The sequence below is a fragment of the Lucilia sericata genome, unplaced genomic scaffold, assembly GCF_015586225.1.
Source record: "Lucilia sericata isolate MDLA Ls3-8-SP2 unplaced genomic scaffold, ASM1558622v1 Contig000111F_arrow, whole genome shotgun sequence".
Taxonomy (NCBI): domain Eukaryota; kingdom Metazoa; phylum Arthropoda; class Insecta; order Diptera; family Calliphoridae; genus Lucilia; species Lucilia sericata.
This window is the reverse complement of record NW_023994143.1, coordinates 456,938-469,823: the sequence shown is the minus strand read 5'-3', so window position 1 is coordinate 469,823 and position 12,886 is coordinate 456,938. Positions and strand designations below refer to the sequence as shown.

The 12,886-nt window shown below is 30.4% G+C and overlaps 2 protein-coding genes across 12 annotated transcripts in view; both read left to right on the top strand.

Annotated features, from left to right (window-relative positions):
• The window catches only part of LOC119600373 (E3 ubiquitin-protein ligase RNF181 homolog), a 71,607-nt gene that overhangs the window by 8,492 nt on the left and 50,229 nt on the right, over positions 1-12,886 (top strand). Inside the window, exon 1 of one of the 4 annotated variants that reach the window (XM_037950555.1) lies at positions 2,704-2,836. The exons of 1 other annotated variant lie outside the window; for it this stretch is intronic. The gene's annotated coding sequence lies outside the window, so the exon portion shown is untranslated. 2 more of the 4 variants (XM_037950554.1, XM_037950556.1) reach the window with 2 other exon arrangements.
• LOC119600371 (serine/threonine-protein kinase OSR1) overlaps positions 1-12,886 on the top strand; it is a 67,604-nt gene that overhangs the window by 8,521 nt on the left and 46,197 nt on the right. The window contains exon 1 of one of the 8 annotated variants that reach the window (XM_037950542.1): positions 2,466-2,998. The exons of 2 other annotated variants lie outside the window; for them this stretch is intronic. The gene's annotated coding sequence lies outside the window, so the exon portion shown is untranslated. Of the gene's footprint in view, positions 1-2,465; positions 2,999-3,767; positions 3,788-8,397; positions 8,414-12,263; positions 12,281-12,886 lie in introns of those variants that run through there. 5 more of the 8 variants (XM_037950545.1, XM_037950544.1, XM_037950543.1 and 2 more) reach the window with 5 other exon arrangements.

The following is a 12,886-nucleotide window of genomic DNA, read 5'->3' as shown; positions in this document are numbered from 1 at the left end:
CTATTATCGTAGTTGTTGTTGTTGTTTTAAACTATAAAATTTTTAATCCGGGGGTTCTGTATTTAGGTCCAAGCCAAGAAATTGGGCTACTTCAATAGAGTTAGTCCATAAGTCCATTGGGCTAAGTGAACTAGGGTGAGCTGGACAGTTGAATATGTGGTAGGTATCATGGGGACCCTGATCTCAGTTGTGCCAGAGCAACTCTTGTTTTCCGTGGCAGGTTCTTCTCTATTTCTGCTATGGGCGGTAGGCGAACTCCAAGAACGACATTCAAGCGGTAACCTGAAACCGCGTTATTGATGGCGTCTCTATGAATGTCGTTAAAAACTGCTGTATACAAATTCCGAACTAAGGGATCCTGAACATAACTTCGTATGCTCTCTTCGTATACACGAAGGTCCTTCCTGACATGCCTCGGGGGAGCATCCAACTGTGTGATTTTAAAGTTGGGATGACTCCTCCGGTGACATCCCAGGAGGAATTGTTTAGTCAGCATGACATTATGTTCCTTGACTGGGAGGACCAGCAACAACTACACATTATCGTAGTGTTTACAAACAGTTTATTTTCATTCAATTAACCGTTTAATCAAAGCTTTTTTACAAAATTAAAATTTTGCTTAAAAAATTTTCTCTTTCAATTAATGAAGAATAACATAACACATTTGAAGATTTCTATTTTAAAAATATTACCGGGAGAATTGTTAGTTTTACAAATCTGTATCGATTTATTACTTTCATTGCGATTATTATTTATATTTTATTGATTTTTTTACCTCTTTAATTGTAATTTTCATTATTTTTATATAAATTGTTTTACTTTTTTACTTAATCGTTCATATGTCACTCCGTCTTTCCGTCCATCTGTCATTTTATGGTAAATTGTGTGAGATTAATGTCAAGTGACGATTGAATAGTAGACCAGACACAAATTTTCAGCTTTATCGGTCAAGAACTGACTGAGTTAGAGGTGTTAGTTAGTTAATTAGTCAGTAAGTTAGTTAGTTAGTTAGTTAGTTAGTTAGTTTGTTAGTTAGTTAGCTAGTTAGTTATTTAGTTAGTTAGTTAGTTAGTTAGTTAGTTAGTTAGTTAGTAGTTAGTTAGTTAGTTAGTTAGTTAGTTAGTTAGTTAGTAGTTAGTTAGTTAGTTAGTTAGTTAGTTAGTTAGTTAGTTAGTTAGTTAGTTAGTTAGTTAGTTAGTTAGTTAGTTGGTTAGTTAGTTAGTTAGTTAGTTAGTTAGTTAGTTAGTTAGTTAGCTAGCTGGCTAGCTAGTTAGTTAGTTAGCTAGTTAGTTAGTTAGTTAGTAGTTAGTTAGTTAGTAGTTAGTTAGTTAGTTAGTTAGTTAGTTAGTTAGTTAGTTAGTTAGTTAGTTAGTTAGTTAGTTAGTTAGTTAGTTAGTTAGTAGTTAGTTAGTTAGTTCGTAGTTAGTTAGTTATTTGTTAGTTGTTAGTTAGTTAGTTAGTTAGTTAGTGTAGTTAGTTAGTTTTGTTAGTTAGTTGTTAGTTAGTAGTTAGTTAGTTAGTTAGTTAGTTAGTTAGTTAGTTAGTTGTTGTTAGTTAGTTAGTTAGTTAGTGTTAGTTTAGTTAGTTGGTTAGTTAGTTAGTTAGTAGTTTTAGTTAGTCGTTAGTTAGTAGTTAGTTAGTTAGTTAGTTAGTTAGTTAGTTAGTTAGTTAGTTTTAGTTAGTTAGTTATTGTTAGTTAGTTAGTTCTTAGTTAGTTAGTGTTATTGTTAGTTAGTTAGTTAGTTAGTTAGTTAGTTAGTTAGTTAGTTAGTTTAGTTAGTTAGTTAGTTAGTTAGTAGTTTTAGTTTTAGTTAGTTAGTTAGTTAGTTAGTTAGTTAGTTAGTTAGTTAACTAATTGGTCATAGTTCGCATATAAAGTGCTCTTCTGAAAATAATAACGGGATAAAGTTTTACACGAAAATGTAATCCTTCTGCGAAATTTTTTCCGGATAATTGAAAGTTGAAATTCCACTCTATATAAAGTCTACTTCCGAAAATCACATAATCGTTGCCAACTCATGAATAAAAATTTAAATCGGGATAGATTTCTGCACGAACATGTTCAATTAGATCTTTCAAATCCATAAATTGAATAGAAATATGTAAGAATATTGAAACTTAAATAAATATTTAAAGATAATTTTTAAAATTTAGATTACATTTCGGAACCTTGTGAACTTTTTCACTAACCCTCGTATACTTTCTTTACTACAATTTTTTCACATCAAGTTCGTGTACTCGTTAGTTGTTTTGTTTGATCCATTTCTCAACAAAACAAATAACTATAAAAAGAAGGGGGTGAGGAATAAAGTTAGTAAGACTAGAAAAGGAAAGAAATTAAAATAAAAGAAATAAAATAATATTGTTCATATACATACATATGTATGTTCGTATGTATGAATGTATGCATATTATTCTCACAACTATTTTGCAATAAAAACAAAAAACTATAAAACAAAAGAATTAGTACAATACTTTATATAGTATAGTTGTCAGACATTCGTCCGTCCGACATTCGCGATGGATGGATGGAATAAAACCATAGTTTCGTTTTTACGAAATCAGTTGTAAACGCGATTTTCAAGCTACAAGATGTACAAGAGAAATAATCAATTGTGTCGTCGTTGTAGTCATCATCATCATTGTCGTCTAGTTTATTTTGTTGTACAAAATTGTGCAATTTGTTGTAAATCATTTAAATTTATAAAATTCAAATTTAACAATAAATTTTAATTTAAAATAAAAACATAATAAAAAAAAAACAATTTTATATATAAAAACAAACAAAAAAAACAAGATACAACTAAAAGATTGTTTTGGCTGCAACCGATAGAGTGTAATAAATTTTTATAAATTATTATTGTTGTTTTCGTTAGTGAGGGAGAGTTTCAAATCAGCGAGAGCAGGAAAGAGAGAAAGTGACCATTAAAACAGTGTAATATCATACAGGTTAATTAAAAAAGGTGACCATAACTAAACGTTAAAAAATTTCGCACAGGTTAATTATTCAAATAAAACTATTAAATTCACATTTTTTATAATTGTTTTATATTTAATTAAACACAATTGTTTGTTGGAATGTGCGTGTTTGAATGTGGAAGTGTATCTATAAATTTCAATTTATTGGCTGGTTATAAAAATTATTTCAGAGTTAATAGATTAATCAATAGACGAATCAGTAGACTAGTCCTAGATCACTCCCTATCTTAGTCAAAATATTAGTCGCAACCTATTCAATAGATTAATAGACAATAATCAAAGAACAGTTCAGTAGACTAGTGTATAGACTCTTCCATATACTTATTAGTTCTCGGACTAATCGGGAGACTAGTCAATATACTAATAAATAGATTAGTTGTTAAGCTTGTCCGTAAACTAGTTCATGTAGTAATCGATAGACAATTCAGTCGAATAGACAATAGTCTGGTCTAGGTAAAGTGTCTCCAAATGATCGCCAAACCGCCATACAGGAAAAACTTGATACTACAATGAATTCCTTTCAAACTATTTAATCTTCGAAACAGACTGCCATATTTGGCCACTCCTATCCCGAATAAAAGTGAAATTTTCATACCCCTCATGAACTTGCCGTGAACAATTCATTCACAATAGTTGATTTTATTTGCATCAGCTGTTCATTGTTTACAAAATTTCATCAAAAAATTCCACAACAAGAGAAATTCTGCAGATCAAAAAAGTTAGTGATTGGCAAAAGGGATGTAAATGTCAATGTTATCAATAAAACTTGGGAAGAATACATAAGATCACAAATTAAAATCTAAGTGAGGTATGCTTAAAGTGTCTTTTGAGAATCATTGAAAAATAAGATTTAAAATTACAGTAATGTTTCGTGTTAATAGATCTAAAAAGGAGCATCAAAATGTAATATCGAGGGACTATATTCAATAGTCGCTATCTGTCATTTTCATGAAAATGAGATTTTGATGGCAAAATATTCAGCAAACTATCCCGCATCAGTGATATAAATTTCAAAGAAAAAAAATATTTTTTGGCAATTTTATAGCTTTTTTCAAATTTCTCTATCTTAAAAAAAGAAAAATTCTGAATGCAAAACTCTCTATCTTATCCAAAAATTGCTTCAAACTCTATCCCTTTGGATGATTTTCTGTTGCAAAACAAGTCTTCTTAATAATTTGGACATGCTGAACACAAATCCGTCAAAATATTTAAAATCGGTCTAATAGTTTTTGAGATATCGCTCATTATGATACTAATTAAATCAATTTTATTGTCGTGTTTAACCATATAACTTTGATTTTGGACCAAAACATTATAATCTGTTGCTTTTTCAACAATTTGGTTTATTTTCCTCCATTAAATTGTATAAAATATAATATTTATTGATTTTAATTCAAATAAAAATTTTATATTTCCATGAAAAACTCTCTATCTGTTGGTTGAATGCAAAGTATAACAAGTAGTCCGACTCTCACATATAGGAAATTACTCTCTCACATATACGAGTTCCGTGCGAATTTAACTCTCTTCTGAGAAGTTTAAACTTGTCAAAACCCTCAAAAGTTTACCTTTCTTTTTTGACCACTTTTAAGGATCGTACGCGAAATTTCAGTTATCCACAAAAAATCCGTAATTTTTTAAAATAGATTCATTGCACTTTTCACATAAAATATTGTTTAATTTTCTTAAACTGGAAAATATTTTTTTTTTCTATTTATTGACATTTCATTTTTGTTGTTGTTGAATTTTAATTTACAAACAGAGTTTCAATTTTTGGTATTGAAAATTCAAACAAATTTAAAATTGTAATTTTTTATAAAACTCTGTGTGTTCAAAACGCACCAACACATATACATTTTTGTTACCAACACATATTTAGAGTTAGGTACTTTTTCACTAACACATGCTTAGAGTTAGGTACTGCTGTCAAAGAGTCGGACTACTTGTTATACTTTGGTTGAATGAATATTTTCGTAGAAAAATAAGCTCTATCTGATATAAATTTCTGAATAATTTTGCAAATAATGCAAAATTTAAAATTCTTTTTATATAAGGGTTTAGTATATGGTCGTAGAAATATATTGTAGAAGAAAAAATTTAAAAATCTTCACTAACTAGCGAAATAAACAGTTTTTTTGCTCTCCTGAAAACTTGTATTATTTTAGATAGGGACTTTTGAATATAGTCCCTCGATATATCAAATCTAAAAAAGAGAAATGTGTATATTTGAGTAAACTAAGGAAGCTCTTGCCTGCTGCATATTATTGGTCATAGAAATGTTTTTTTCTCCCATCTACTAAATATTACGACATACATGAATTGAATCAAACTTATAATAATATATCGAATAAATTAAATCAAACATACAATCGCATACTTCGCAGACCCACACCACCCGCAAATTGAACGTGACAACAATTTATTGTTCTTCTCTTCACTCTTTCTATCGTAACTTTTTATAACGGTCATCTATTTAATTTGTCCCACGCTACTAATTTGATAATGGCATGTACTAAATGTAAAAATGAAAAATTATATATAAAATTCATTTCGTTCCGTTCATACCACTAAAGTAAATGTTTCCTTATCACATCTTACACTTGCATCGCCCTTCCCACTTTCTGTTCAATTTCCAATAAACAAATAAATTTATATGCAAGGGGTTGGCAACATCAAGGGGTTTAAATTTAGGAGAGGCGCCTCTAAATATCATTTATATTATCTTTACTATTTTTGATCTATTTTTTTTTTCTTCTGTATTTCTATATATTTATTTTTAATTGTTTTTAAATGCATGAATGAATGTACGATTGTGTGCAATGTTTTTAATTTATTTATTTATTTAATTTTTTTTACAAATTCCGTTACAGATCTTTATGAGATTGTAGTACATCTCTCGTATTTAGTATTATTAGTGTGGGGTGGTGTTTTATAGTATTTAACACGCTAATTTTTGTATTTATAAACAAGTATAAAATTATATACATATAGTTGGTCAAATTTGATTCTAGGATACCGTACAGTAATTTAAAGTAGTTTTCGGCGGTAGGGAGCTACATATGACAAATTTGTCGTTCTTCAAAAGGTACTTTTTGAATTTTTCATGTCCGTGTATTAATATCGACTGATTTCCGTGAACACCTGCCGTGTTGGCCTATTTCACGGTGGTCTTTTTAAACCACTAGGTGAGCTTTGTGACGACTCACCACCGCCTCATTGTGTTTGTTACACGCAGGTGGCCATTTATGTATATGGATGTTCCGGTTCAATATACGTGCACTTTGCTCAAGTACTTCAGCTATCGAATCTTTGACTTCGGTTTACAACCACACAGATGGGATGGCCTCTGTTGAGTCGGCAACATCACCTAGAGACGTAACCGGTAGACCGAAGTACGAATCTGTCAAATAAGACTTTATTCTTACTTACAGTGACACACTGCGGTAATTCTGGTATGAACATACCTGGACAAGGAAGCAAAATTCAATGGTATATGATACCTTTCATCCATCATCATTCAACCCAGCACACTTCTCATTCATCCGCCACATTCATAAGAGAAAAAACATACGACACACTTATTCTAGGTTGAGGCCCGCATACCCCTACATTCATCCCGTACCATATACAATTAACACCAACTCATTTCCAACGCTTAGTCCCACAGTCACTCCTCTGTGGGGAACCTCAACCAACTGATCAACCTGGACAAGTCCTGCGGGCAACTGGCCACCCGTAGTACCAAGGACAAGCCGAGGAGTGAAATGACATCACCAGTTTATTGTACCCGCAGACTAGAGGTACTGACACCTCTTTACCCCGGGATTGCAATACACCAAATTGAGGGTCCTTCATAAAGGAAACATGCCCCGGGGGATTCTGTATGTGTATGTTGAAATTAGTTTTCAGAAGAATTCAGATATCTGTGAGATACGAACCTTTCATAATTCTATCTATCTAATTCTATGATTTCAAGAATATCGCTTCTTAAAACCATCAGAATCGGTCTATAAATAACGGAGGTGTGAGCAAAATCCGAGATAATCTCTGAAAATTTCATCTACAACAAAGAATTTTTGTGCATGCTTTGACAAAAACACAACAACAACATATATGTAGCTTCATATGGTAAATTTTGTTTTTGTACATAGTTTGCTTTTTTATTAAAAACAAAACAGAGCAAGAACAACAAATTCCTATGAAGTTGTATGTCGTTATTGTTTTATTATTGCCAAAATCAGAGATGGAAAATTATGTGTGGAAAATTAAGCAAAAAAGTTACTGAGATCATTTAAACGATTAAAATAGTTGTAGGAACAAAATTTATATGCATTACAAACATTAGCACAAATCTACAACACAATTCTATAGTAATGTAGTAGGGTACATATTTTAAAAACTATTTTTAGTGACTGAGATCAATGTACATCAAAACATTTGTTCGTTCATTCATTATTTTATCCAGAATTGATAAAAGTTGTTTTTTTTCTGTGTGTTTATTTTCATTACATTATACAAGTGTTGTTATTTTACGTTTAAAAATAAAATAAAATTAATGGATAAATATATATTCAAGTCATGACATAGCTACAGATCTGAGTGGAAATATAGAAAATTTTGAAATCTTTTTGTATAGAGAAAAAACAGTTGTTAATAAATTTCAAAAATTTTAAAACATCAGACAAATTGTCGAAATTGTAAAATTTGTAGGGCATTTCTTTAAATCGTTGCTGTTCCCCTTAAACAAGAACTTTCAAATTTAATGGTTCTAATGTTTTTTTTTTTTTTACAAAATCATAGACTTTCATCCATAAGTTCTATAAACAAATAATTTACATTGTTGCTGTCTGTCGTTGTAGATGTTTAATGTCATGTTCTTATTTTTATTTTATTTGTTAATTTTACTATAATTTTTTTCGATTTTTTTTTTAGTTTGTTTTCCTCATTTTTTGTTGGCATTAAGTAGTGCATATCGCCAGCAATTATTTATTTTCAACACGACCATGTAAATAAAAACATTTCAATGCATTATAAAAACAATTTTTATTTTCTATTTAGACCATGTTTTTTTTTCTATTTTCTTTCTCTCAAAAAAAAGAAAATGAAGTGTACCCTTCCTCCACTATAGTAGATTACAATAATAATTCGTTATTACTCCCAAAAAATTACCAAATTTACTCAATATCAAATACGTTAACAAATCCCTCTTTCAATTATCTGCCTTGAGTCATACAATATAATCTCTTCAAGTTTGTTTTCTTTTTTTCAATGTTTGTAAACAACTTAAATTTTAAGGTTAAATCCAAAGTTACAAACAATAATTATTATGAAAATTATAGATTTTAAGATATCATTTGTTGCCAATATTTTAACAACAATACATTGTTTATTACTTTATGTTCTATTAAATATTACACAAAAAAACTCTATCAAGGTAAATTGATTAGTGTTACTAAAACTAAATTGTTTACTATTTAAAATAATTTCTTTATCGTTACGATTATTATCAGGTTCAGTTAAGCTCATAACTAGAAATTAATTAAAATACTAGAAAAAAATATCTAAAAAAAGCTAAAAGCAAATCATGTCAATAGAAGGTTTTTTTTGATTGTATTTTAAATATATTAAAATCATTTTAAATACGTTTTAGCCATAATTTACGTTTTAGATTTGCGTTTTTGTTTTTTTTTTTTTTTTGCGGTAAATATTGTATTTTGTTTTTACTTTACAAATAACAACAAAATACTATTAATATATAATTTTTTTTTAAAAGCACGTGCCCTCCCTCTTTCAAGTTTTTGAACAAAACGTTCTAGGTATTGTTTTTTTTTTAGTAAGAACAACAAATATTTGAATAATATTCAATGAATATAAATAATATAGTATATTGTCTAATACGTATAATTTAAAAAAAAAAAGTTAAATGTCAATTTACAGTTAGTTTCAAGAAAACATGTCAAGACTATAATCAAAACCATAGACGAGGCTATAGTCAAGACTGGTCTACAATAGTCATCGTTTTAGACTTGACTGTGTTAAAAACTATCATCAAGACTATAGACGAGATTATAGTCAAGACTATAGATTAGACTTCAGTTAAGTCTATAGACGAAACAATAGATGAGACCATTAAATACCAGACTACAGGCAACACTATATATGAGATTATAGAAGGCACTATAGTTAAGGCTAAAGACGAGGCTGTAGTCAATAATATAGACGGGGCTATACTCAAGACTATAGTCAAGATTGTAGACGAGACCATGGTTAAGACTATAAACGAAACTGCAATCGAGATTGTAGGAGGAGAGCAGATTGTAGTCAAGACTATAGGCGAGACTATAGTCAAGACTATAGGCGAGTCTATAGTCAAGACTATAGGCGAGTCTATAGTCAAGACTATAGACGAGACTATAGTATAGACTATGGACGAGACTATAGTCAAGACTATAGACGAGACTATAGTCCAGACTATAGACGAGACTATAGTCCAGACTATAGACGAGACTATAGTCTAAACTATAAACGAGACTATAGTCAATACTATAGATGAGACTATAGTCAAGACTATAGACGTGACTATAGTCCAGACTATAGACAAGGCTATAGTCCAGACTATAGACGAGACTATAGTCAAGACTATAGACGAAACTATAGTCCATACTATAGACGAGACTATAGTCTAAACTATAGACGATACTATAGTCCAGACTATATACGAGACTATAGTCTAAACTATATACGATGCTATAGTCAAGACTATAGACGAGACTATAGTCTAAATTATAGACGAGAACATAGTCAAGACTATAGACGAGACTATAGTCCTTGTATAGACGAGACTATAGATGAGACTATAGTCCAGACTACAGACGAGACTATAGTCCAGACTATAGACGAGACTATAGTCCAGACTTTAGACGAGACTATAGTCAAGACTATAGACAAGACTATAGACAAGACTATAGTCCAGTGTATAGACGAGACTACAGTCCAGACTATAGACGAGACTATATTCCATACTATAGATGAAACTATAGTCTAAACTATAGACGAGACTATAGTTTAAACTATAGACGAGACTATAGACGAAACTATAGTCCAGACTATAGACGAGACTATAGTCCAGACTATAGACGAGACTATAGTCCAGACTATAGACGAGACTATAGTCCAGACTATAGACGAGACTATAGTCTAGACTACAGACGAGACTATAGTCCAGACTATAGTCAAGACTATAGACGAGACTATAGTCCATACTATAGACGAGACTATAGTCCAGACTATAGACGAGACTATAGTCTAAACTATAAACGAGACTATAGTCAATACTATAAATGAGAATATAGTCACGACTATAGACGTGACTATAGTCCAGACTATAGACGTGACTATAGTCCAGACTATAGACAAGACTATAGTCCAGACTATAGACGAGACTATAGTCAAGACTATAGACGAAACTGTAGTCCATACTATAGACGAGACTATAGCCTAAACTATAGACGATACTATAGTCCAGACTATATACGAGACTATAGTCTAAACTATATACGATGCTATAGTCAAGACTATAGACGAGACTATAGTCTAAATTATAGACGAGAACATAGTCAAGACTATAGACGAGACTATAGTCTAAATTATAGACGAGAACATAGTCAAGACTATAGTCGAGACTATAGTCCTTGTATAGACGAGAATATAGATGAGACTATAGTCCAGACTACAGACGAGACTATAGTCCAGACTATAGACGAGACTATAGTCCAGACTTTAGACGAGACTATAGTCAAGACTATAGACGGGACTATAGTCCAGAGTATAGACGAGACTATTCCATACTACAGATGAGACTATAGTCTAAACTATAGACGAGACTATAGTTTAAACTATAGGCGAGACTATAGTCAAGACTATAGACGAAACTATAGTCCATACTATAGACGAGACTATAGTCCAGACTATAGGCGAGACTATAGTCCAGACTATAGACGAGACTATAGTCCAGACTATGGACGAGGCTATAGTCAAGACTATAGACGAGACTATAGTCCAGACTATAGACGAGACTATAGTCTAAACTATAAACGAGACTATAGTCAATACTATAGATGAGACTATAGTCAAGACTATAGACGTGACTATAGTCCAGACTATAGACAAGACTATAGTCCAGACTATAGACGAGACTATAGTCCAGACTATAGTTTAAACTATACACGAGACTATAGTCCAGACTATATGCGATACTATAGTCAATACTATAGACGAAACTATAGTCTAAACTATAGACGAGAATATAGTCAAGACTATAGACGAAACTATAGTCTATACTATAGACGAGACTATAGTCTAAACTATAGACGAGACTATAGTCCAGACTATATACGAGACTATAGTCTAAACTATATACGATGATATAGTCAAGACTATAGACGAGACCATAGTCTAAATTATAGACGAGAACATAGTCAAGACTATAGACGAGACTATAGTCCATGCTATAGACGAGACTATAGATGAGACTATAGTCCAGACTATAGACGAGACTATAGTCCAGACTATAGACAAGACTATAGTCCAGAGTATAGACGAGACTACAGTCCAGACTATAGACGAGACTACAGTCCAGACTATAGACGAGACTATAGTCCAGACTATAGACGAGACTATAGCCGTATATAGTCATTCCTAAGACATCGTCTATTGTGACGTAGATTTTTTTCACCAACTGTATAATTTCTATTACGTCGGGCAAATGTTTTTTCTTAGACGTACATACGTATTTGAAACGCTACGGCTGGCGGCAACTGCTTCTATTGTTGTAGTCGATTTGTTATCGAAATAAATAATATTGTTTTTGTTGTAATAGTATTTTGTATATTATAAAGCTAAAATTAAATTTGTGATTAAAAAAATCAAATAACAACAACAAACTACAAATCTATTTAATCGTAATTTAATGTAAATTTTTAAACTTCTTGACATTTTTATTAATTATGTATATTATACACAACCTGTTATTTATGTGATCCCAAAAATTAATACATGACTGACTGATGCCTAGACACGAGACGAAACAATAATAGTAAATTCTAAATATACACCATTAGTTATAAGATTGACTGTAGGGTAGTAGTAATTGATAAACGATAACAACAACAAAATCGAGTAACGGCATGTAAATATTGTAAATTAATGATATTTTAAAACTCAATCAAGTGTTGAAATAAAAATTATTAAATTTTTATGTAAATTCTGTTAATTTATTGTATGAGATTTATAGGGGAATTATGTAAGTCCTGCTTTAAAATTTTGTATTTTAAAAACCTAGAAATTAATGGAAAAATATTTTTTATGAAATATGACTTTTATTTATTTAATGTATTTATATTTAAAATTGGCAATAATTTCTGTTCATAATTTTAATTTTTTAAAAAAATCAAATTTGATTAAAATTTTGTTCAATGCTGTTTGTTTTACACTAACGCAAATAATTGTTAAAACTAATGTTTTTTCAAATTTAAAATTGTATTTTTAATTTCTTACCATTTCAAATATTAATTACTCGCTCCGATTCAAAATGCTCACCATTCATTAAGAATCCCACGAAATATGCGTCGTCGTCGCCACCTGATTATGTCACTCAACAGCCCACTAACGCACGAATTATTTTTATGCAAAATAAACAAAATTTAAAAAAATACTCTTAATACTATTTTAAACATTAAAAATATTTTTAAATTTGTATTTTGAAAGAAAAATATATCATATAAATATTTTACAAAAATCTATTTATTATTTTATACAAATAAAATAAAATAATTACAGTTAAAAATTTATTGAATATTTAATTGAAATATTCACAATACATTCCATTCAATTTGGTTCCTGTCAATTA